At 41.6% G+C, this 24779-nt stretch overlaps 1 pseudogene across 1 annotated transcript in view; it reads right to left on the bottom strand.

The window, feature by feature from the left end:
• Nucleotides 1-803: 803 nt before the first annotated feature.
• The window catches only part of LOC309585210 (3'-5' RNA helicase YTHDC2-like), a 38135-nt pseudogene continuing 14159 nt past the window's right edge, over nt 804-24779 (bottom strand). The window contains exons 8-29 of the transcript in view: nt 19176-19283; nt 17929-18077; nt 17415-17550; nt 16937-17063; nt 15861-15926; nt 14906-15094; nt 14639-14735; nt 14475-14562; nt 14293-14373; nt 13266-13348; nt 11851-11956; nt 11597-11716; nt 10977-11249; nt 10330-10456; nt 9643-9848; nt 8733-8928; nt 7501-7610; nt 5765-6054; nt 5185-5362; nt 3976-4179; nt 1963-2145; nt 804-893 (exon numbers count right to left, since the gene is read on the bottom strand). The product of the transcript in view is annotated as a 3'-5' RNA helicase YTHDC2-like (transcript). The remainder of the gene's footprint in view (nt 894-1962; nt 2146-3975; nt 4180-5184; nt 5363-5764; nt 6055-7500; nt 7611-8732; nt 8929-9642; nt 9849-10329; nt 10457-10976; nt 11250-11596; nt 11717-11850; nt 11957-13265; nt 13349-14292; nt 14374-14474; nt 14563-14638; nt 14736-14905; nt 15095-15860; nt 15927-16936; nt 17064-17414; nt 17551-17928; nt 18078-19175; nt 19284-24779) is intronic.

Here is a 24779-nt window from a genome sequence, read left to right on the forward strand (position 1 = left end):
ATCTCACAAGTCTCATGCTCCTTCTTCTTTATTTAAATGAAATTTAATTAAAATAATCAAATCCAATAACAATTAAATAATTAATAAATAAAATAAATTTAAACTATAAAAAAATTACATTTAAATAACTTCAAAATTCACATCTCCAGCTGCTTAGGTGTTTGTATGACTACATTCTTCTCTCTTGCACTGTGGATGCAGAAGTTCAACCAACACTTATGGAGCCTTTCAACATATTTGGAGTTATTATTTTTTTAACTCAACTGCAAGACCGATTAATTAACATTTACATTCTCATACCTTGTACTGGGCTGAGAAAGCTTTAACTGTAAACTGCATATCTCAACTGTCTGCTATGCTATTTTAAACCCACAGACAACTTACAAGGGGTCCGTTGTTTCAAACTTTGTTTTGAACTTCACTGTATTTTTAAGTATCAGCTGCACACTACTGTAAAAAAACCAACTCAGCCAAAAACCAGGCTGGCAAGGAAACACTGAAAACAACACAATTCCCTCTTATTTTTCCACTTCTAGCTGCACAGCATGACTAAGAACGTCAGGAGGTTGTTGCGCCGCCTTCTTCCTCATCTTTACTGTAGACATGCTGCTGGTTCTCGTGGCTGATGTTTCAACAACCTAAACCAGCTGGAAAAAAATCAAAATGAATAGACTATTTAGTACCAAGTGTACCTGTCCTTCCACAAGCTACAAAGACTGGACAGTGATGATACACTGTGTGTGGACAGCTTTTCCTCTACCACAAAACCAGGAAGCAATGCAGGAGTAACTACCTCTGCCATACTACTTGGCACGCTCAGGCAGGTTTTTTCCTGCCAAAGGAATATGGTCCCAAAGCTGCAGCAACTGCTCTCCAACTTGTGGTTCCAGCTCCTAGAAAGGATCAGGAAATCCGGGAAGTTATCTGCACTGCTACTATTGAGCATACAGAAACGATTTATTACTGAATTAGGTGAGGTTGCCGGTGATTGCTTTCAAACCTTCTACAAGAGCTCATCCCTTTTGCTATTGGGACAAACATTAGAACTCCCAGCAGAGCAAGGTTTTCTTACTAGGGCTCAGCAGGAGATAAAAACTTTCATAAGCCACCCTAGCCTAGAGGGTGTTTGGGGTGTTTCCATTCCCAGTGAGATGTCAGTTCTCACAAAGATCATTCCAGTGAACACACTACCTCCATACACAAGAACAGACGCACCAGATACTTTGTACCTCCCACAGGTCACTCACTTACTAACTCAAGATCATTATTTTCCACATCTTTTAAGTTGAATTCCATCAAGCGTGGTGGAGAATGTGGAAAGAGAGGTCACAGGAAATACAGTGGCTGTCCTTTCCTTGTACTTCTTTCCTCCAGTTTCTTACAACTGGAGAGAGTTTTGGAGAAGAGAAGGTGAAACAAAAACTTCAGCTCTTGAGTCATCAAGATGTTTTGGGAGGGGATGGAGAGAGGGCAGAAACTGCCACAGAGAAATTCTGTGCCAATTCTCTGGCTTTTTGTAGTTGCAGTTAGAGCTTTAACAGATTTGAGAACGGTCCTAAGCTTTACTCTACCTCAAAACTCGGGATTCTCTTCAGGCTTTACAGAAAAAACCTTTTAATTATGAACAGTTATTTGGGTGTAACAGACTGTCTAAGAGAATACATCTCAACCAAACACGGCACAAACCTCCAGAACTAAATTACAAAAAAACCCCAACAACTTCTTTTTGGAAGCATCCACCTTTAAATAATTTTTTAAACACATAAGCAAGAAACTGTTTTGATCTTATCAAAATGTCTCCATTACTTCAGCGGTAATTCTGCATTCGCTGAAGGTACAATGCACCAATGAACTGGGATTCAGATTAGCAGACACACGAACAAGTGGCGATAAACTGAACAAGCCAATAAAAAATACACAGTTCTACCAAGTAAAGAAAACTTTAGAAGAGAGTAACATTACCTGGCCATCTCTACTTATCTGTACTTTCTTACTGTCGTTCCACGGGTTGAGCAAATGGTGTGCAAACTGAAAAGGAATGCTTTCTTTTCGGATCCAGTCCACCTTAAACACACCTCCGAAACCAGCAGATCCCCAGTCTTGACTTTTCTCACGCCCAATTGCTGAACCCATTCTAGCAAACCCCTGGGACAAAAATGGAAAGAACAGACATAATGGGACCACATCTGTCTGTGGCAGAACGAGATAAATAACTCAACTTCCTGTGAAACTTTCAAAATAGTTTCAAAGTGATTAACACACTCTCCACCATGAAGCTGGAGCTTCCAAAATGTTTTACATCTAGAAAGTTAGAGGTAGCACTTCTTTTTCCACTTCAAATATGCCTTGTAGGGTTTGACCGTAAGGAATGTCTCTCAATGACAAAATTATCACTGAAGGTTTTTTGAGCTTCGTAACAGATTAAAAAGCTGTTGCAAAACCACCTGAAGCAGAAGGAAATCAAGATGAATATTCCAGTACAGAATAGTCCGTTAGACATTCACATTCCTCGTCAGCTGTAGGTTATTTTTGCAGAAATCCATTTGTTCCTTCTCGTGTTCCCTCTACATTAACTTTCACATAGAATCAGGAGAGTGTAGCTGTTCTTCCAAGAAAGAAGTCAAAGTTGCTTTTATTTCCTTCTTTAGTGAAGCTGGACAAAATTCCACCATGACGAGTATTCAGAAAGAAAATGAAAGGAACCCCAAACCCGAGATAGCATTTAACTTACTTCAGGACACCCTGATTTGCCCACGCCCCAACCAAACCAGAAGTGAACCCAACCCCACAGACAACGTATCAACTATTCAGGTGAATTGATGCCAGTTAGGATGTAGCAGTCCAAAAGATGCAGTTCACTGTGTAAATTAGCAGCACTCACTGCTGATGTAAGACATGCAGTCCTACATAGCTCAAGGCAGACTTACATGAGAGTTAATGAAAGGAACAGTGGAAAAAAAATAAATGTGGACTAGAAAGAGACAGTTGGGACAACAGAAGATTAATAGGGAAGTTAATCCCACATTCCCATGAGGGTGCAGTGCCCTGTCACAACTGGAAGGGCAGGGCAAGGTCAATCACCTGCACTCCTGACGTCGGCGTGTCTTCCCTCCCCCGCTTCCCTGCCTGAGAGCACCAATGCAACCGCCCATTTTCGGTATCAACTGGCTTGCTGAAAATTACTTGCCAGTATTACACCTGCGTTTGCCAAATCATCGTACACAGTATGCCACTGCAGTCCTTCAGTGGTATTGCCAAGACAGCTGTGTTTTGGTTGGTTCCTTAGATTTTCAGTTCAGCTGATTTTTACAAAGAGCTTATATATGAAGAAGTAAGTGGGCCTTTCTTTACCTGGAACAACTGAATTTAGCTGGCTCAAAGCTAATGCGCAACTTTGCACTACCAGGTCAAGTTTTTAACTTCAAACTGACCAGAGATTTGACCAACAAACTGTTGACATATATCTCACTGAACATGAAGTCAAGACACAGCTCTGGAAGAATCACGGCCAGCTTCCTAACTGGAAGTGAATAAAACCAGTTTTTATTAAGATTTTAATAAAGAAATGTATGAGTTTCCTGGCTTTAGAAAGCTATGACTTGCCTGTAACTCCTTGCTCACTTACAATACACACTTTGGCATGCAAAGAGTAGCAATCCCTGACTTTGTCAGGATTTTTGGGGCGCTTTTTGTTGTTTTAGAGGATTAATGTAGGGTATAAACATTATTCTGACTCATGATGTTTGGAGGCAATTCTGTCTCCGCCTTCGAGGGACAAACTGAGCTAACTAGAAGAGCATGTTTCAGAGAAGAATTAAATGCTCTTTCTTCAGCAAGCACAGACATTTGCACACTGCTCTGCTTCTCAGAAGGCCAGGAGTCATAAGCAAAGCTGTCCACACTACACACAGTCATCTGCTGCAGCCTCCTAAACCACCAACCGCTGCTAATACTTAGTTTTAGATTAGGACTCACCTGAAAGCATCCAGACCCTTGAGCAGAAAATATTAAGTAAACCAGGCTGCTCTCCCAAAAGGCTCCATTCAGTTTCCCTTCATTACTTGGCGTAGTGGACCATATTCCCTTCTGTTGAGAAATATCAATGTTTTGCAAGTTGCTACTTTTCATTATAAAGTACCGAACTGGCCTATTTTGTCTTGGTGAAGGAGATCTGCAACCCTGGAAAAAATAAATTAAATTAATAAAGACAACAAAATAAACCAGGCTTTATTTCTGAAGCTTTACACACACGAACATGGAAATCCTTGACTGTGCTCCTCCCTTCCTCCTCCAGCTTCTAGAAGAAACGTAAAATCAGCTGGTCCTGTCTGAAACGGCTTTAAAATGTATCCGACATCTATTTTACATTTTGATAGCACTTCTCAACAATTCCTCCACGAGGGGCCGAAAACAAGTAGAGCAGAATAGGAGTAAAAAGCTTAGTGATTAATTACGATTTGTTTAAGCCTGACATGCCTTGAGATGGCACCAAAATGAATCATCCTAGACTGCAGCCTACAGCACACCACTCCCATTTCTACCTTCGGGAAACATGTTTTCTTCCTTTTACACTGGCTCAACCTAAAAGCTGAAAAACTCAAGAGGAATTACTAAATCCTCCAGCGAGTCCATGAGGTTTCCTTTCAGTGATCTGTTTAGTATCACTGCAGTTTACCATTCAAGTATACGGGGACAATTATGACAATAAGCTCGTTAAATGTGTGCTTTGTTAAAATAACCCTCACAAAACCCCCCAAGCAGTCATAATAAGGCAGGTAACACAGATAACACAATATTTAAAGAGAATCTGTATCAATGGATGCTGTTACAGAAACAGAAAGGCAGAATCCAAAACCTTCAGAAGTGTGTGTACAATGTACTAATTTAGTTGAAAAAAATTAATACACCTTCACCATTTATTAAAAAAAAAACAATCTCATTTTTTTACTTTGGATAGCTTTACCTCAGCAGTCCACAAATACCATCTTTGCTGTATTAAACTAGCGTAACAAGGATATTTAGTCTAGATTTTAAGTTCCAGAAGGAAGCATTATGCAGCTGTTACAAATGAAAAGTTAAGTCAGGTTCCTAATTTAGCAGTAAAATACCTAATTGTTGCAGAATGGTATCAGCAAGACATCCCTTTACTTTCGAAGAGCAGGGTGGTACTTTGGAGAACTCTACCTTTGCAGATACTGGAGAAGAAGGACTAGCACAGGGGCTGGGACAGCTACTGCTGTCTGCAGGCTTCACTGAGGACTGAGCTGATCTGTCATCTGAGGATCGTTTGGAGAGCAAAATGTCTTTTTCTTTGTACTTCTTTGGCTGGTGGAGTGCAGGAGATGTAGATTTCACCGAAACTCTAAAAAGGACATGCCTTGAGTTTCACAAGCACTCACTGAACAATTTACGTACATACCTGTCAGCCTACTGCATGACCACATGTATTACAGCAACTACAACACATATTAAACACTAACTAAAAACCCATACCGGTCATGCATTGTTTTTTAATGTTACTGCTAAACCTCATCTGCTACTTCTCCAAGATCACAAATCATGGACAATATTCCTGACTGCTCTCTCAAACAGCAGGCCCATGTATGAAATACTTCTCAGTGAAACTACAATGCAGCATAGGACAGTATCACACCTTTCAACTGTACTGCCACTATTTCCACCTCCTTATTACTAGCAGAAATTTAAGTGATGCTTGCATACATAAATTGCAACCTACAGTGTCTAGAAGACCTCAACATCTTACTTTTCAGCACTAGAGGAGTCAGAGAATTCAGTTTCTGTTGAGCTTTTTCTACTGTTGGTTGACTTCCATGTAGATGCCAAAGGAAGCTCTTCACAAGTCACAGGTCTCGGTCTCTGGCCAATTCCTGAAGGCTGCTGCAGACCTGCAGACTGCTCTTCAGCACTCAGAACAGCTGTAATTGCTCTTACAGTTGTTTCATCAACTTGAGACCACGGTTTAGAAGGAGCTCGCATACGACGCAGGAACAAACTGTGCCACTTCTGCCTGAGTTGCAACAGCATCCCAGCAGCCCGTAATGAATTCCAATTCTGTTACAGACTGATGAAAATTACATCAGGCAGGTGAGAGTACCCTACTCCTTCCTATCAGGCAGCACCTCACATTCCAGTGAGAACAAGGTCCAAACTGAAAGGCAAGACCAAGGTCTTGGGGAGGGGGAATAACTCTTACTTAAAGTAAGATGTTAATTTACATTTTTCTCCTTGGACGCAAGGTAATTTTTGGAACATTTCCTTTAGCTCTGTACTAAACTTAACATTGCATTGTAAATCCACAGAATTTTTTTCCTTTTTATCTTTCCAGAAAACCCACTTTTTTCATGCTTTATGCCCTTCCTATCAAATCAATCTGTACTCATGCACTCTTCAGTCATACCTGAGGGAAAAGAGCTCTAAGCGGCATTTTTCTTACACAGACTTCTGCTCAAACGCAATGACTAAATTCAGAAGACTAGAGTCTAATTCCCATGTTATCAGAAATGCTTCCATTGAAAAAAGAATTTTTAAAAATCACTCTTCTGGACATGTCTAGGACAGACAGCATTATTATTAGAGCTGGTAAGTTCCAGGGTTTCATGATCCATAAACTACCTCCTACCACAGCCACAGCTCTTCAATGACCTAAAGCCTTCTGTTTCAAAGAGGTTTTTATTTCTCCTTCCGAAATCTGATAGCAACTTTCTTTCAGCAGCTCCAGCTTCAAGTGCTCCTTTTTCGATCCGATTGTGGTTATGCTCCCAGAGAAAGAAAAACACAATATGCCAATGTGGCTGTTCTCTCAGCTCCTGCTCAGATTTTGGCTATCCCAGCTCATGCTGTGGCCTGATGGAGCACCACACAGGCAGGACAGGAGGCCAGAAGGAGCAAAAGGGCCATTATGCAGCCACTGTCACCTGCAGCCTGCTGTCCCCTGCAGCCCTTATCTTTTGTCTGGCAGCCTCTTCAGAATGTGCTCACTTGTGGAAACAGACAAAACTGCCAAGCTCAGACACATAAAACATCATATTGCCCAGAAAGTTTCTGAAGCAGATCCAACAGCATCTGGACTGCTGAGGCTTTCCTGCTCCCTCATGTGAGAGACAAGACACCCACACCCCATGATGGAGGAAGAGGGAAGAGCACTCTCACTGTTGGATTAGGTGACCAATTATTTTTTGTCTTTTTGCTCATAGGTACAAGGTTTGAAAGGTATGGGTGGTAGGTTACAAAACCTTGCGACTTGCACGTTGAATACGTGAATTCATGTGACAGCTCTGGGCCAAAGGGGATTGAAGCCCTTTAACTCTTGATGAGCTCACGAAATATGGGTTAAATCACAGAGTACTTAGTTTGACAGACCCCAACGGACCATGACATTCTTAGAGAAAATTCCTGGCTACTCAAACGTTACAAAAACCTTTTTACATCTTTTTATAATCCTTCTACATGAAGCAAACACAGGAGTGATTTCTTACGTACTTCAGGGTCCAGTTTGAGATGAAGCCATTCATCCAGCTTCAGTAGTGCCAGATCAGCAGTTGTTTTGTCCTCCATCTCACTGTCACTGCTATCGTTAGATACCCCTCCCCCTGAATTAAAGAGAAAAGGTGCATTAGCATTTCTGTATTATTTCTACTTATATACAAAAACCTGAACACTACCGCATTACCAGCAATAAATCCTTTTCCTTCTAAAACTGACTTTACAATGTAAACTGTTGTAAAACTACTTCTTCTTTTCTGCAAATACACTGCAGAGTCTTTGCTCCAGATAGGAGCAATCAAGTAGCCAGACCTGCTGAAGATCCTACTGTGTAAAAACCTGTACTGACGTGGTCTGACTCAACTCATGTACCTTCACCAGTATTCACAAGCCACAATCCAGCTGTTGCCTGAAGCTGTTTGTAAAACCACACGTGGCTCTATTTCCTAGTAAAAGAGCAGATTTTTTTACTAGATTACTAGATAAAGACCTAGTAAGAAAAAGAAAATTATAGATACGTATGGCTATTAATTAGGAATCCTTATTTCCTAGAGCGCAATTCAATCAGCATGAACACTATTCTAAGGTCAACAGTTTAAAAGCAAGACAGAAAAGCTTCACAAATAAGTTGGACTTTCAGTTTGATTCAACCTATGAGAAATAGCAGCAGTTATTTTTGCCTCCATTCCTACAGCACTCCATTTAAATAAGAAAAAAAAGGAAATTTCTATATATTCTCCATTACTTCTAGTTAACAGCACAGCTAATTGACATTAGAAATCATCAGTGGAAAATATCTTGAAAATGCATGTGTCAGCTAGAAGCAGTATGTCTTGTTTGCCACATTGATTGTTTCTAAATTATTCAGTTTGAATAATCTGGTCTGAAGTATCAAATAAAGCAGTCTGGAGAAAAAGAACACACATGCTACACTTCTCAGTACTAGTATTATCATTAGACATTGTGGCTGCATTCTCTCCTTACAAACTGCACTGTAGTTTCTGAGACCCCAGAACTGTGTCAATTATGGATATGGATCTGTAAGGAATCCCAAAACTGAGACATTTGTTACAGAACCTACAAACTATTCCTGAATAGCTACAAGAATCATTACACTGTTATTTCAGAAGTCACCACCATATGCATTAAAAATGACTGAAAAAGAAGCTTTGCACATCACACACTGGTGCATGCCAATGGAAACATTCCAAATCCACACTCCAGTGTACCTCGGAAGGCTGAAGATGCCTGCAAGGCATTACTTGGCAGTCTGGCTGGTCCACAGAAGAGGGACACGGTGACAGGTGTCACAACAGAGCAGCACCTGACGTTTGCTGTCTTGCGAGCTCTCGTCATTTCGTCATAGATAAGCCAGTCTGTAGGGAGGGCCTGGATGGCTGCAGCTTGTCCATCTGCTGGGGGAACCTGTGCAAGAGCAGGTAAGACTGGGCTATTATACCCTCTACCTGTAGTTAACATACATTTTAACATCTTTCTCATTTTATCCAGAGACATTGTGGATGCCTCAACCTGGCAGTGTTCAAGGCCAGGCTGCGTGGGGCTCTGAGCAACCTGGACTAGTGGAAGGTGTCCCTGCCCATGGCAGGGGGCTGGAACGAGATAAGCTTTAAGGTCCCTTCCAACCCAAACCCTTCTGTGATTCTGTATCTTTAGGAAGAAATACGTATATAATTATATACATATATAATATATACCTATATAAAAATAAAAATAAAAATATACATGCAAATAAAAAAGCATGAGAGAATTCAACCAGATGCACAAATTATCCTACCACCATGAAACAAAATACTTTGCTTTAAAAAGAGATGTTAAAGAAGAAAAGTTTCAGAGCAGAACTTCTTGCTTTTAAGAGATTATATCTTTACAACAATTTTACAACTAGGGGTGGTTTTTTGTCATTTTGCCTTGTTCCATCTGGAGAAAGGACTAATTGAAACAATGGAAAAATGAACCAACTCCAATTCTACCAACTGGTAGGAAAAGTATTTTCTAAAGCTGCAGTGTTTAATGCCCTTGCTGCTTTTAAAGTACTGACAACTAGGAAAAGACGTTTCTAAAACATCTGATAGATTCTAGTGCTCTATTTTGTGAGCTATAAATTCAAAGTGATTTTACCTTGTTATACTGAGATTGACCAAGAACAGAGGTAGGATGAAATCGCACTTTCTTCTCCTTTGGTTCAGTCAACACCAGGCTTTCTCTGTCTACGTGCACAAGATCGGGATACATCCCAGCCACTAAGGCAGCTTTAATTACAGCCCAGTTCTCAGAGTTAGTATTAACATCTCTAATAGCAGCTCCTCCTCTGGCTCTCACAAAACCTGTCAGAAGAACAGGACAAAACGGTGCCATGTTAGCTTGTGTTTGGTTCCCAAAAGGAATTTGAAAACAAAGGTGAAATAAACTACTAATTTGTTGCATCTTTCACCACTGCCAACCTTAACAGCATCAAGAAGAAACCATTACACTGAAATCCCTCCCGATAAGGGGTTGCACACTAACACAGAATACAATTACTTTCTACAATACAAAGACATTTCCTATGGGAATAATTTACTAAAACATAATGACCCAAAGAAATTCATCTCGACACTGAAATGCGGTGCCATGTGGAGCTGAGATGAGGATGCCTCTGGTTAGATCAGCCACAGTTCCTCATCTACACCATACCCCGCATCAACGTGTACGTGAAGGTCTGATTCAAATTAAGTAAGAAAAATGACACCAGTGAACATTATTTCTGTTACAATTTCTATAGGCTGGACTTTAAAACGAGGTTAAAATTTCTTCCAAGCTGTTTACCCGAGGCTCTAAGCTGGCCGAGCAGCTGTGTTCTCATTCCTACGATGATTTCCATCGTGGCTTGGGATAGGAAGTTCTTTTCACAGAAGGCTCTCTCCCAGCCATCAGCGCGCGCCTTCTGCCACGCCTGAAAACGTTTTTCACATTTGCCTATCACTTTGACTAGCTAAAACTAAAAAGTGCATTTTAAAAAAATTACATTTATGTCAATAAAATGAAGGCAAAACCCACTCTGGAAGTAAATGCATCAAACTAGATTTTTTTTCTAATTTCAAGAATTAGATTCTCTTTACCTGTTCACTCCAGTGATCATTACGTCAAGTTAAAATGATTAATTCAATAAAGATCATTACATTAAGATCATGATTTGAAGTTATCAGTGTAGTAGGATGTAAAGAGCCACACTGTTGGCACATGGCTGGAACGCTCACAATCTTGTAAGGTTTGGAAACATCAACAAAACATACCACAGAAAGTGTTCCCTCACACATTGATGAGTCCAACACACAGGAAAGCCACTAGGCAAAAATAACGTCTTCTCCAAGGCCTTAATCACAGTCCACCACTCTACATCCAAGCAGACTGGTACATTATTTGCCTTGATGGGTGATCTCCTGTGATGAGTACTCTCTGAACTGAAATCCTACCTGGAAAGCCCTGAGCAGGGCCATGTGGTCACTGAACGTCCCTGCAGCAAAACGCTTCCTGCACAGCATGGCTGCACGCTTTTGGGAGGCCAGCGTGGGCAGCACAAAAGGGTCTTGGCCAGCAAGAGCACAGGCAATGGTCAGAACAGGATCCAGGCACTTCAGCACAACAGCATACAACACCATTTTACCCAGGTGTGGCTCTACAGGTAATTCAGTGAGGTGGTAACCAAGCTCAGTGAGATCTTCCCAAGGGTCCATGGCATCTATGGTCTGTTTATAAACAAACAAACAAAGGAGAGGGGGACAGGGACAGTGGACTAAATCAGTTTACAGTGAAAGCAGAAAGGATGTGAATACTGGGCATTAACCAGACTTCTTCCCAAACACTAAAACAGCAAGTCCAACTATTAACAGAGACGACTTTGAATCACTCTCTTCCCCGACATGGAAAAACACATCCCCACACACAAAATGAAAACAGGTAATAAGCAAAAATTCAAAACATCCTGAAGTAATTAAAAACAGCTTCAGTACAAACAGAAGCCAGTAAGATAGGCTGCTACACCACAAATATGGAATCAAATGAAATTCCCACCTAAACCTATTCCTTTCCTGACCTTAAGCATGTGCACAGCATTTCTGACAGTTAGAGCAGGCGGAGGATCAGGAGCTTTCATAAGGAAGTCCACAACTGGACAATTAATTGGAGCCAGAAGCTTTGTGTATAAACAAATCTCCTGCAAGTTCAAAGGCAGAAGAAAAAAGGTTACTAAGACTTGGAAACAAACCCAACACACGATTTTTTGCAATTAATAGTATGGTTTGATGACATTAAATTTTTTGAAGTTACAATTTCAAACTGAACATGCACCTGAAGTGGCATTCTTAGAAGTTCTGGAGACTGAAATTCCAACATATTCTGAAATCGGAGCCTGCTGAAGAGACGAAAACAGACTCCAGGCTGACAGCGCCCAGCCCTTGAAAATAAAGTATGGGAAGTTGTGAAAATTAGGATTTTTTTCTAAAAACAAAACCAACCAACCAAAAGCCAGCAAACAGACACAGAAACTTAGAACGGAAAAGCAGAAGCAGTTCTGTGAAGAAGGTGTTGCTAAGTGTAAGTCACACACAGAGTGTGAGTTTTCCAAGCGTGGATTATTTTTGATGGCATGGAAATTTTTTATTGTAATTTTAACCCAACACTGAGAAATCTGGAGAAACAAAAACAAGGCTCATCTAAGTAAAGGCTGTGGGTTTTTTGCTAACCTAAGACCAGTCCAAATCTCAATCATCCTTTGCTGTAAGGAATCTAAGCTGCGAACTTCGTTTCTTCCCTGCGCATCCCCCAAACTCAAGTTACTCTTGGAGTAAAAGGTAGAATAAAGATTAAATAGCTTGTGACTGAAGGGACAGAGACAGCAAATTCTCACATTCACACACAAATACTTGAAGCTTAATGCCAACAGAATTGATGAAACATTTGTTTGGGCATTTGCTGGCAATTGATGGGCATTTGTTGCTACAAAACTTCCAAGCCCTCACCCACAGTGTTGGGAAGAATATGATCATGGCCTGTTAAGTCATGGATAGTTTGGAGAAAGTGAAATAGGCAGTCCTCTGCCCAAAGACAAGGTGTGAAAACAGGTGGACACTGTGACTGCTGGTGCTACGTGGGAGAAAGAGGAAGGAGAACAAATTAATGTAGAGGAATTCCTTGTGGAACAGGGGCAGGAGATACCCCAGGAGAGCTTGGGCATCCCAGGGCTGTTGCAGAAGTACCCCTGACGGGGCCTCAGGCTGAAGATAGGCTTGCAAGGCACCTGCTAGCCGGCAGCCTTGAACAGCCTTGGGAAAAGGCATACACTGGTCAGCTGCCCCGCTGCTTAGAGGCTTTCTCATGGGAAAGGGGCGTGAACTTTGAAAAAGTCTAACTTGGTGAAGGTAAACAATAAAACGGGAGCACGATGCTCAAATCGTATCGGTGTTCGTGTCGTGTCTCAGGCTGCCTCTCCTGCACGTGGGACCCCCCCCCCCCGCTAAAAATTAATGGGGTGGAAAACAACCTAGACCTTTGGGAAATGCCTGAGCATCACTTTTCTACAACTTGGGAAATGATTCCAAGGAAATACATGCTGACCCCTACTCATCTGCAGAGAATGAGTGCTGGCCATTGTCCAACACGACACTGGACTAGGCTAGAAACAGTTATTATGCTGTGTGCTTTATTCTTAACACACAGGACGGTGGAGATCTGCGAAATAAGAACCATTATGAGGCATTTATTACCTGCCTTTTCTCTGGATAGCACTGGCTTTTGAAATACACCCCATTTTTAGCACTGTAACACAGCTCAGTGCATCAAAAGACTTCTATAAAAACAAAGAAAGGAACATAAGCCCAAGACTGAATAGGGCACATGAAATAGAAGTTACTAGTTATTTAGATTACCAACAGAAGTTCTCTAAAAAGTATGACATAGTAATATATACAGCAGCTTCTGGCACAAAGATATCGTCTCAGTTTCCCGTGAATTTATGATGGTACCTCCTTTGCAGTATCTTTGTGCTACACAGTTTTCAAAATTAAACTTTTTCTAGTCAACAGGTAATTGCAAGTCAGTAAAAGATATGTCAGGTCTGCGTCCTGAAATATCACAAAGCAAGCAAAAATACATTATTATACCAAATAAAGTTTTCCTCTTTATCTCACTTGGAAATTACCTCCTTATTTTCCTAGATTTGATGTAAAATTACCAAAAGAAACTGTATTATAAGAACTTCAGAAATTTGGTGTGTGTATCTCCTACGAAATCCAACTCCATTTTCAAAGCCATACACTAGGTCTTAAATTGCCTCGTTATGTTATCTCACTTTTCTTGAACAAGTAACTTAGGAATAGGCATGCAACACACCCAAAAAAGTGCTTAAAAGCTTAATGGGTTCTTTTTGGACTTGATACAATAGTAGGACAAAAGGAACTCCCAGTGTCCTCCAAGTCTCAGAAGGTGGTGCTCTAAACGGAGGACTTGTTTTAAAAATCAAACCGAAATACCAAATTACAAAAAAAAAGAAAGATCCATCAACACCTCAACCTACGTTAGTTTTTACAGGGCTTTTAGACAGCTAGCTATTTACAGTGTTTGTCATAGAACAAATGGATGTTGAAACTTCTCAGTGAGGTCTGTTGCCTGACAGGCACTAGCTCTCAGCCTACTGATAAGTTAAAAAAAAAAGCTCTCCAAAATTCATGCACCGTGTGTTTTAGAATGGCACTAGGAAGTTCACTTCCCAAAGACAATTTAAGGCAGCCGTACCTCTTTCACCTTGCCCGAGTCAATGACAAATACAACATCACTGACTGTTACGCTGGTTTCTGCAATATTAGTAGAAAGAATCTGCAATGAAAAAACCAACCAAACAACCAAAACTATAGTAACTGTAGAAGCAAAGGCAAAATAGATCACTGTTGCATCTGACCAAGCCCTCTGATACTTGGGATTTTGCGGATGCCAGAAGGTGGAGTTTCAAGCACTTTTTTCTGATCCAAAGTCTGCACACTCGAATGAAGCATGAAAACTTGGTATCTAATGCAAGACAAAAAGCACGTTTCAAGGATCCTTTAAAGAAGCAATGGAAAGCCACAGAAACTAAAGGTTTTACCTGGGAGCGTTATCAGCAAACCTCTTGTCATCAAAAAGAATGCGGTCCCTCAGGCTCACTATCTCATCATATCCAGGAAGAAATATTAAAATGGCTCCTAAAGAAGGAAGTGGGTTTGCAGAGTTAAACAGAAGATTCAAACATACGTCAGCGCCACGCAGACCAGCACTCGGAAGGTTTTAACTTTTGGGGATTTCCAAAGAGCGAGCAGGATTCATCAGAAGCTGAATCCACAACAATTCACTGGGAGTGTGGGTATTTACCTACCCGCATCGCAGCTACGACAGATGCTGTGGAGTAAGTGCATGGTCAGATCCAGATCCACATCCACTTTTTCATCATCAAAGCTGTGATGATAAGCTGTCAGTAGCTCTCTGTCTGTCCTCTGCACTAAGGTCACTACCACTTTTTTGGACCAGGGAACTTTCATCCAGATTTCCAAATCCGAATGAAACACTGTAATAAAAAAATACGCAGAAGGCTGTTCCCTTCAGGTTTGCATTCAGCCATCAACTCAAACTTAGATCAAGACCAACATGACCACCGGTCTTGAATTTTTATTTTTAAGTGTAGCAGAAGAGAATCACAGTACTAGTACTGTTCACTGACTTAAATGTTAACCCAACAAAGCATGCAACTTCCAATTTTCAGTGTTAACTTTAGTTTTCTTAAACTTCATTGAGACACAACCGTAAGTGAATGAAAGTTTGAAGACATTTCTCGTTTATCAGTTCAAGGAAAAATATTTAAAAGATACGTAGTTTCCAAAAATTTCCCACTAGCAGAAACTACACGAAGAGAAATCAGAATAATGTAACCTTTACAAAACACTACCTCAACTCTGATAGCTGTAAGTCAATCAAAGAAGCATTCTTGAATGGCCTAGTGTACACGTTACTTCGATAAAGTTTCTTTACTATGTCTATTGTGTATCAACAATACACAGATAAAAACACATGACAGATTTGTTTCCAAAATAAGCATGTGAAGATAAAATGGTTCATAGTATAGAATCAGCAAGTTGTGCTAGCCTAAACAACATGACACTGACTACAAACGTTTTTGTTCTTTGCTTTTGATATATTCCTATTCTCAAAAAAAAGGTATTGCTATTTAGCCCAGATTTTAAAGCATAAAAAGCTAAAACCTGTTCCGATTAAAAGAACACAAACCTCAAACTTCCTTTCACCACAACTCCTTCTGCAAAGCAGTTACAGCTCACCTGTAGGATTCCAACAGATCAACAACCTCTGTCTGTCTGAAGCGCCTAGCCCAGTCCACAGCCGTCCTGAAAGAGTGGCACAGGTATTCTGACCAGATTTTCCACTTCAAAAGACGACTATGAATAGCACATCATGCGAGGAGACAGCTGACACCACACTTTTGTGTCCACTTCTGTATTGCTAGCAATGCTGTTATTGCTGGATCTGCGACTTCCCATTCTGAAGTGCATGAACACGTGTAACAGCGACCCGATTTTCAGGTAACTCAGCTCCTTACCACACAAGAGTGTCAGTTTTACACAGGAGGACAACACAAACACGCACAAGGAAACGTGGAACAAGGAACAGTGTGCCATTCCTTTAAAAAGCCCACACCAGTGTGCAGAGATCAGACCTGCCTGTTTGCAGTACCCTTTAAGTCGTCCCAAAAAGTCACACCCCAGGCGTTTTTCATCAAAATGTGGGAAAAGACTGGGCTATTTCATGCCTTTCAGAAGTTGTCCTCCTCACAGTGCAGTTCACTGGTTTACCTTTAAACTGCATTCCTTCCCAAGTTTTTCAAGTGTTGGTACCAAATATCAGAGCCCTGGAATCCTAATTCTTAGCCTTCCATACTACAATTACTTTCCGTACTTCCTGTTTATATGAAGACACACTTCATGACCACAAAGCTTGAGTCTTGACAGATTCACAAATATTTTTACATGCTACAGCATATTTAGAAACCTAACACAAAGATCTTCTTACACAGGTAACTCCATGAAAATAAGAATCACCAAACATTCTGGTGGAATTCAGCAGATTACAGTCTTTCCACTAACCAGTGTCTTAAATAAGACATACTGAAACCAAGCTTATAGCCCATAATCAAGACCGCGTAATTAAGAATTCCATGTAGAATTTACAGAAAACAATGTGCTTCAACAGAAGTTAGAAACAGTTTAGGCTGTCAAAATCTATAGCTCTTACAGCAGTCTGGTAAGTTAGCAAATTAATTCAGATGTTACACAATTTTCTTTCTCTCTCCTATGTTGACAAATAAATCTATCTTTTGGTTTCTCTGTTTGTTTGTTACCAGCCATTGGATGATTTGCAGTGGATACTTGCTCCCATACTGATCAGCTGTTCTACTTGACTCAAAAAGCCTCTCCCTGAAGAAATCATCAGAGCAGTCGCACCGGTCTCACTGTGCCTATAATCAACTGAGAAGTAAAAAAAAAAAATCAGCAAACCCAAGAGAAATGTTATTTTTTTTTCCAAATATTCTACAAATATTGCTTTCAAATTCCAGCCCAAAGAGAATTTGTTTCCTCACTCATCTCTGCAGCCAGCTCATGGGAATTCCACATTGTTTTAGAAGCACACTTCTGCCAATACTTCGAAACAACAACAATGAACTAAACAACTCATTAATTCTGCTAGCCCTATTCATTTTTTCAGTAGGCATCAGAATGCAAAAGTAACAACATTTGAAACTGAAGATGAAAGTAGCCATAGAAATTTAAATGAATTTGTGGTTGCTTTTTTGTTATGTAATAACATACAAAACTTACCACTGACATTTTCAGTTAAAATTAGACGGAACACCTGAGCAAAGGAATCAATATCTTTATGCAACCAGATGTCAGACAGACAGGAATCCATTTCTTTTACTATCCACGGTTCAAGGCAATTCACATCTTTTTCAGTCTGATGAGACAAAACAACACTGAAAGATGAATCTCTTCCAAGAGGTGTCTCTATTCTCACACATTACCCACAAAGAATTTGAACAGCTCGTTTTCCCAGCAGCAATCAGAAATCCACCACTCAGGCATCAGTTAAAGCACTGACTGTGTCCTATGCAAGGACTCACACAGGGGCAGTCGAGCCATTTGATCTGAGGAAAAGCTGCGTACCACCACCGTAACCGAAAAGCCCACTTCAGCCAGAGCAGCTCGTCCTAGTAAAGCGACCCTTAAAACGCGTTAATACCTGAGAGCCTACGGCGCTTCAGATAACACACTTTAAACGGCTAGTAATGGAACACAAATATAAACTTCTCTCGCAACAAAAGGAAAATCTTACCAGTTGATTAAATACTGTGTCACCACCATCATCCAACAGACTGTACTCTTCATTTGCCCTTGGAACTGATTTTTGTCTCCGACATGCCAGTTTGTTGGTGTTTTCTTGAGCGGAACACCACTCAGCAAGAGTGGTTTTCTGTTTCTCTTCTAGAATGCAAAGTATTTCCCAAGAAATTTTTAGAGTCATCTTTATTATCCATTGTTTTCTATTAAAAAATAATTACAGCAGCTCAAAGTTTTACCTAATCAGCTTTATTTAATCTACAATGCTGCTACCAGTCCAACATAAATGACGTGTTTAAGGGTACCCAAAGGGCACCACTGCAAACAAGTGCTGCGAGAAGAAGGTAAACCCCACCATTCTGGTGTTTAACCCCCTAAGCCTCCATTATTCCAAATTACTGCAGTCAAAGGAGCTTCCTAAGGAATTACCTTCTACACAATCTCAGCCCAGATCTTTCTCCAGAAGTGGAATTCTGGAGACAAGTGATACAGCCCCTGCACGTAACAACTTATTTTTGTATGCAAGTGGAAGAAACAGTAGAAGACACCAGTGTCTTAACTGAACTTTTCTATCCACAGGGATCACAACCGAGCACCGGGATAAACATCCAGTCAGGACTGTATGTTATAGTTTGGGGTTTGCCTTTTTTTAAAATTTTCTTTAAATGATCATTACGATCATTACTTTCAGTTGCCAGAAAAACTGCTGAAGTAATAGCTACTTAATCAACTGAAAACCAATTATACTTAGTTTAAGAGTGTGAATATTTATTAAAAAATACATCCATGTCTGAAGAATGCAGTGAAAAATACTAATAGGAACAACTTGTACATTTTGTGCAAGATGTACAAAATCCTGCCTCCTTTAACAGCTGCACTTGCATTTGCACCCAAAGGTACAGAGCATCCTCTGCTCCTGTAGTTTTCATGTGGGCAGAGCCCCCAATTATATGTAATTCTACACCATAACAATTAGAAAAAATAAGACATTTATCAACTGAAAGTAAAAAGAATGCAACCACTCAATCAAAGTGAATTTTCTTCTTTAATTGCAAGAACTTCCATGAACATTACATTTCAATAATGCAAATGCTGAGAGCTTAAAGACACTTGCTGTCATCTAATCACATCTCACTTCATCTCTTGACTTTGGAATTTTAACAGAAAATCATCCTGTTAATCGTTTGTTCAATCAAGCAATGCTTCTCATTGCCAACCCTTACGATTAACTAGGTCACCAACCTTGCTGCTTCTCTTTTTTGTACTTTACCATCCCTTTGTTTGTATACCCAGTGCTTCGCAAAATGTCCTCCAGAAACATCTCTTTAACTTCAAAAGGTCTTCCTTGGACTGAAAGTACAAAAATTCCATAAAAGACGAGATATTCCCCAGCTTCACTTAGAGCATTATTTTTTTAAAAAAATTATCTTCAATGGAGTTCATTTCTCTTAAAATTATACAAAACAAAACATTTCCAAAGTCAAATGCTATCTTGTTTCTCATTAACCTCTTGTAGCGGGTTGAGTTCGAAACCGGGCAGAAAACAACAATTAAATGTAGTGGTTTTGGTTCAGAATATTCATTACTTACTTATTTTTCTTCTGTGAGATAAGAATTAGGAGAAAAGCAAAGCAGGCACAAACCTTAAACAGTTGCAGTACAATGAAAGAGTTTTATTACTAATAGAATTAAAAGTAAAGAGACAATAACAAAACAAAATTAAAGCAAATCCCCCCCCCCCCCAGCACTTCTCTCCTTTTACCCAACTCACACAAGGGATAACAGAACATGGGATGTTAGTCAGCGTTCCAGTTCTTGAAAAGTCTCTCTCTTATGCTTAAGGGAAAAAAATGGGTTTTTCCTTCAGTTGCACGTGGTTCCCAAACTGCCACCAACAGCAGATCCGCCCGGAAACAAACAATCTGCTGTGTGTAGAACATCTCTCCCATGAAAAATCTCACAGTTCCTTCACACTGCAAAACATGGGCCATCACATGGGGTTATTCATCTTTTTAAGGATAAGTTCTTTTGGCCTGCACACAAAGGCTCTTCTTCGCCACAAGTCTCTAGCAGCCTTTTACTACTATAAAGCCTGGCATCGGCATTCTTCACAATCTTCACAGGCACACGAAGATACTCCATCCCCCCATGTTCTTCAAATGGATTAAAGAGACAAACAGTTTGTGGTATTACAGTTTCTTACCACGGCATGCAAGAAGGTTTCTTTTAAGCTGCCCGCCAGAATCGTGGCACCGCCCTCTTTTCTCCCGTCGCCATTTCCAGCTCCGTCCCACGTGACTCACTTCTCTTTCTCTCTGACTCTGACGCCGCCATGCTGAAGAGTGTTCTTGTTCGGCCTTTACGGTGGGGAAAGCCTCGCTCCCTTTGTGCTGCTGGCTGCATGGTGTCTTCTTCAGTTCAACACGAAGTGTGCTGGCTGCAGACAGGAGGCTCTGCCAGCTCCCGTTGACTCCGCCGGCTCCGCATGGAGAGGAGAGGGACCCGCCGGTCCCCAGAAGCCGCGCTGGATGGGTTTAGCTGTGAGCAGTCCATGGCTGGTTTTAGCTGCCTGTGGCTCTGAGGCAATCCCCCCCAGCCACCCAGGGTCCGTGCCACAGCGTTGGGAAAGGGGGAAAGGGGCAGTGGCCCCGGCCTGGCCGGGCCCGGCAGGCCCCGAGCTGCCCCCACCTCCCAGCAGGCGAGCTCTGACAAAAAAAGGGGAAGTCCCGCCTTTCTGTGCAGTTTAAATATGTAAATTGTGAGAAGCGTAATTGGTCTTAAAGACTGTCCATCAACTCAGGGTCAACCCAATACACCTCTTCAATTATATCAGCTGTTATAGCAAGAGATGTTCATAAGATTCAGAGTTATTAACTGCAATTTTTTAAAATGAGAAGAAGAAAACAGCCATTTTTGTTTAGGGTTACAAACAAGAACTCACCACGTAAGCCTGCCACCTGGAGTAAAAATGCAATTATTTAACAAGCAATTAATACAGCTTTGTGCAAGACTCCTCAAGGAGACAGTACATCTTTGTGTTGAACTACTTTCTCTCATGAGAAGTGTGTGAGGAGATAAGACTTTTCTCAGCGTCCTCAACTGATTCAGCAAAGCTGGGCTTTCTTTACTGAATACTTCTGGACAGATGAGACATCCCAGTGGTCTTTACCTCCTAATAATTTATCCTTACTTCTTTTTCAACATGACTCTTTTCTAAACCTTATCTGTGAACATTAAAGGATGCTTTTCACATGAAGAATTCAAATCTCAACATTTTGATTTCTGGTCCCTTAAGATGACTTTAGATCACTCAGGACTTTCCTTCAGAAAGAACCATCTACAGTTCACATACTTCGAGAAGCTGTCATAGAGGAAGCCTTCCAACACCCATCACAAACTCTGTGTACTACAGCAATCCACAACTACAAAATGTTGGTTTCTGTGGTCAGGATTTTGTCAGCCATATTGCTGAAGGAGAAGCAAACCTTTTTCATTACATTAACAGACAGAAGTCTAAAGCTGCTTCTTTTAATTCTTAAATTCTCAAAAACAAAAAAGGAAAAAACATCTTTCCAATTGCTACTGGCCTGCTACACAACCAGCATAACCACTGTGGTAAACTGGAGCGACTCTCAGCAGAATTTCCAAAACAAATATACTCTCATCTAAAAGAATAGGAAGCTGCAAGAAGAGGAAACTGGAAAGCCACACAGCAATCACAGCTGAGGCTCTCCCTTGCAAAAAAAAATTCAGAGAACATGAAATCATGTGTAATTGAGACAGATTCCTGTCTCAAACAAGTTGCAAGCCTTATTTTACTAGGCAGAAGTTCAGGACTGGGCACTAGAAAGAAACACTTCTATCTGTAAAAAAACCAACGAGGTTTCCTTGTCACGAACATTTGCTAAAACAAACCAATAACTGATGCCACCCATTTCCTAGAACTGTTGAGATTTTTAAAAAAACAGGCTGACATGCAGAGAGTCTACCTGATTGTCAAATAAAGCATTTCTCTTAAAAGCTACTGTTGAAAAGACAATAAACTTGGACATCATTGTTGAAAAAGGAAGAGGACTGCAAGCTGCCAGAGGAGGTCACCCATGCAGAAAACCTGCAAGCCAGGAGGGTGGGAAAAACAAAACAAGCCCACGCAAACCCCCCATCTGTGAGAGGTTGGTTACGTGAAAAGGGACATATAGAGTCGAGATATACAGATTCTTTGCAGCTTACTGATCTGAGAAGCTGGCTACGTGAGAACGGGCACATAGACCCTTGCAGCTAGCTGAGCAAGGTCTCATAAGACAATGCACCACACCTCCTGTGTAACAACTGAAGTTACAGAATATTACATGTATCTTGCTCAGTAACTGAACCACCATTGAGCCTTACTGCTGAACTGTGGGTTTATTTGCAGAGCCAGCAAGGTTAGGTTTTGGCAGCAAAACAATGGACATCTGTGGTTAGAAGGCCAGGGAAAATGGCAGAACTGCTGACCACGAGAGGGGGTCTAAGGAGGGGTTTAGAATCAGCTTAGTCGACGTGAACCACTTAGAATGCGCCGTTACGAATATGCATAAAGCCTATTATTGTTAGTATATAAGGAGTTCTGGTACAATCAATAAATCGGATTCCTGCTGATCACTCATATTGAGCGTCTGAGTTTCCCCTCTATCGCGACATTCTGGCGCTCGAACAGAGGACGGAAAAAGGGACCGTAGAAATGGATAGCCTACGTCCGTCAGCCTGCGGAGAATAAGGGACCATAGAGATGGATAACCTGGGGCCACGGCACGATAGAGAGTCTGCGTCGGTCCCGTAAGCAGCGCGGGAGGCTGCAGAGGTGGTGAAAAGTCCACACCTCCGAGCCCAGGAGCACCTACAGGAGTCCTGCTGGCCACGCACCGCCGGGTCTTGCAAAGGCTGCAACAGCGCGCTGACGTTTAGGTATGGCTAAGAGACAAGCGGTGTATCAATTGCTCAAATGCTTTTTAGAAAAGCGGAGCACGCCAGGGATAGATTGTAAAAAGGATCTCCCTGGACTTTTAGATTATGGGGTTGCTAAGGGTTGTTTTATTGATCTGAATGAAGTTTTTGAGAGGGAGCAGTGGAAAGTGTTTGGGGATAAGATATTTGATGCAGCTACGCAGGATGATAAGGTGGCTAAAAAGTTGATGAAGCCGTGGCGGGCAGTGAGTAATGCTTTGGCACAGTATGAGGCAGAGCAGAAGGCTGCAGCAGCTGCTGCGCAGTGCTTAGGAACGCCGCTTACTCAGGAGAAGGACATGGGTGATAGCTGCCTGTTACCTCCCACAATGAATACTTTTACTATGCAGACAGGAATAGTAGTCTCAGATTCTGTGTTTTTGCCTCCTGCATCTCCCCAAGCTGTTAGTGCCCCCTCTGCATCGTTAGAGCATGAGTTATTGCCTACAGCCCCACCTTTTGAACAATCCCCCACAGCCCCCCCTCAACCGCCACCGCCTGAGAGCCGGTCGGCAGCACTTTCACTCCCTTCTGAGCAAGCTAATAGTTCGCTTAGTGCAAACACAGACTCAGGAATTCAAGAGATAGCTAAGGAACGAGAGGAATTTTGGAGAGAGGTTGCTAAAAATATTGCTGCTGAGGGAGACATAGATTCTGCCAGAGAGTTTGTACAGGCTTTTCCAGTTGAATTTTCACCTCCTAATGCTCAAGGACAGATCACTGTTAATATCAGACCTTTAGATTGGAAAGTGCTTACCCAACTGCGAGCCACTGTTAATGAATCTGGGTTAAAAGGGGAACCAACTCGTCAAATGCTTGATTATTTATGGGGCTCTATGCTCTTGCTACCGAATGATATTAAAAATATCACTAAGCTAATACTAACACAGCACCAGCGTAGGCTGTTTGGAGCTTACTGTCAGACTTTATGCCAGCAGTCGGTAGCAACGCAGCGGGGAGCAGGAGATCCTTTACATGGGGTAACTTTAGAGGAATTAATGGGTCTGGGAAATTACACCCGGACAGAAGCACAGGCTCTCGTAGGTCCTGATAAAGTTCGGGAAAGCATGAATTTAGCACAACGAGCAATAGATCAGATTAAGCAACCAGGGGGATTACCATCATATATGAGTATCAGACAGGGAAGAGATGAGCCATTTGGTACCTTTATAGATTGCGTAGCAAATGCTATTGTAGCAACTGGGCTTCCAGACTATATGCATGGTATTTTGCTTAAACAATGTGCTATTCAGAATTGTAACCCCACTGCACGTAGCGTGTTAGTTACTCTGCCTGCTACTTGGACTATTGAGGAGGCACTAGAGAGAATGTCACAGGTCCCTGTAGGTCCCCAAGCTATGATTGTTAATGCAATAAAGGAACTCGGAAAGGAACTGGGAATGGGGATGAAACAGCAGGCTGAGGTAGCTCAGAGGCAGATTGAGGCAAATCAGAGTCAGGTTTTAGCTGCCCTTGCACCTTTGCAAAATCACCGGAGCGGGTCTCGACGACAGACCACCTGACTGCGATGTTTTCGCTGTGGAGTCTCCGGTCACATGAGACGGGATTGTAACGCCGGTAACGTCTGGTGTCAGCATTGCCGATCGGACACCCATGCCAGCACTGCCTGCCGGAGGTCGGGAAACGGGAAGTCGAGCGGGAAGGCCCGCCCCGCGATGACACCAAAAGCAGCAGCATACCCAGTGACCCAGGAAATCAACACCTGCGTGCCTCTACCGACTCTGAGCAGCACTTTCGTCTCCAGCCCGCAACCCGGGGGAGCCTCGGATTGGACTTGGCAATCTCAATAAACTGTACTCTTATGGACAATCGACCGCAGCGTGTCCCCACTGGGATCGAAGG

This window comes from Coloeus monedula (assembly GCF_965178545.1).
Source record: "Coloeus monedula genome assembly, chromosome: Z".
Classification (NCBI taxonomy): domain Eukaryota; kingdom Metazoa; phylum Chordata; class Aves; order Passeriformes; family Corvidae; genus Coloeus; species Coloeus monedula.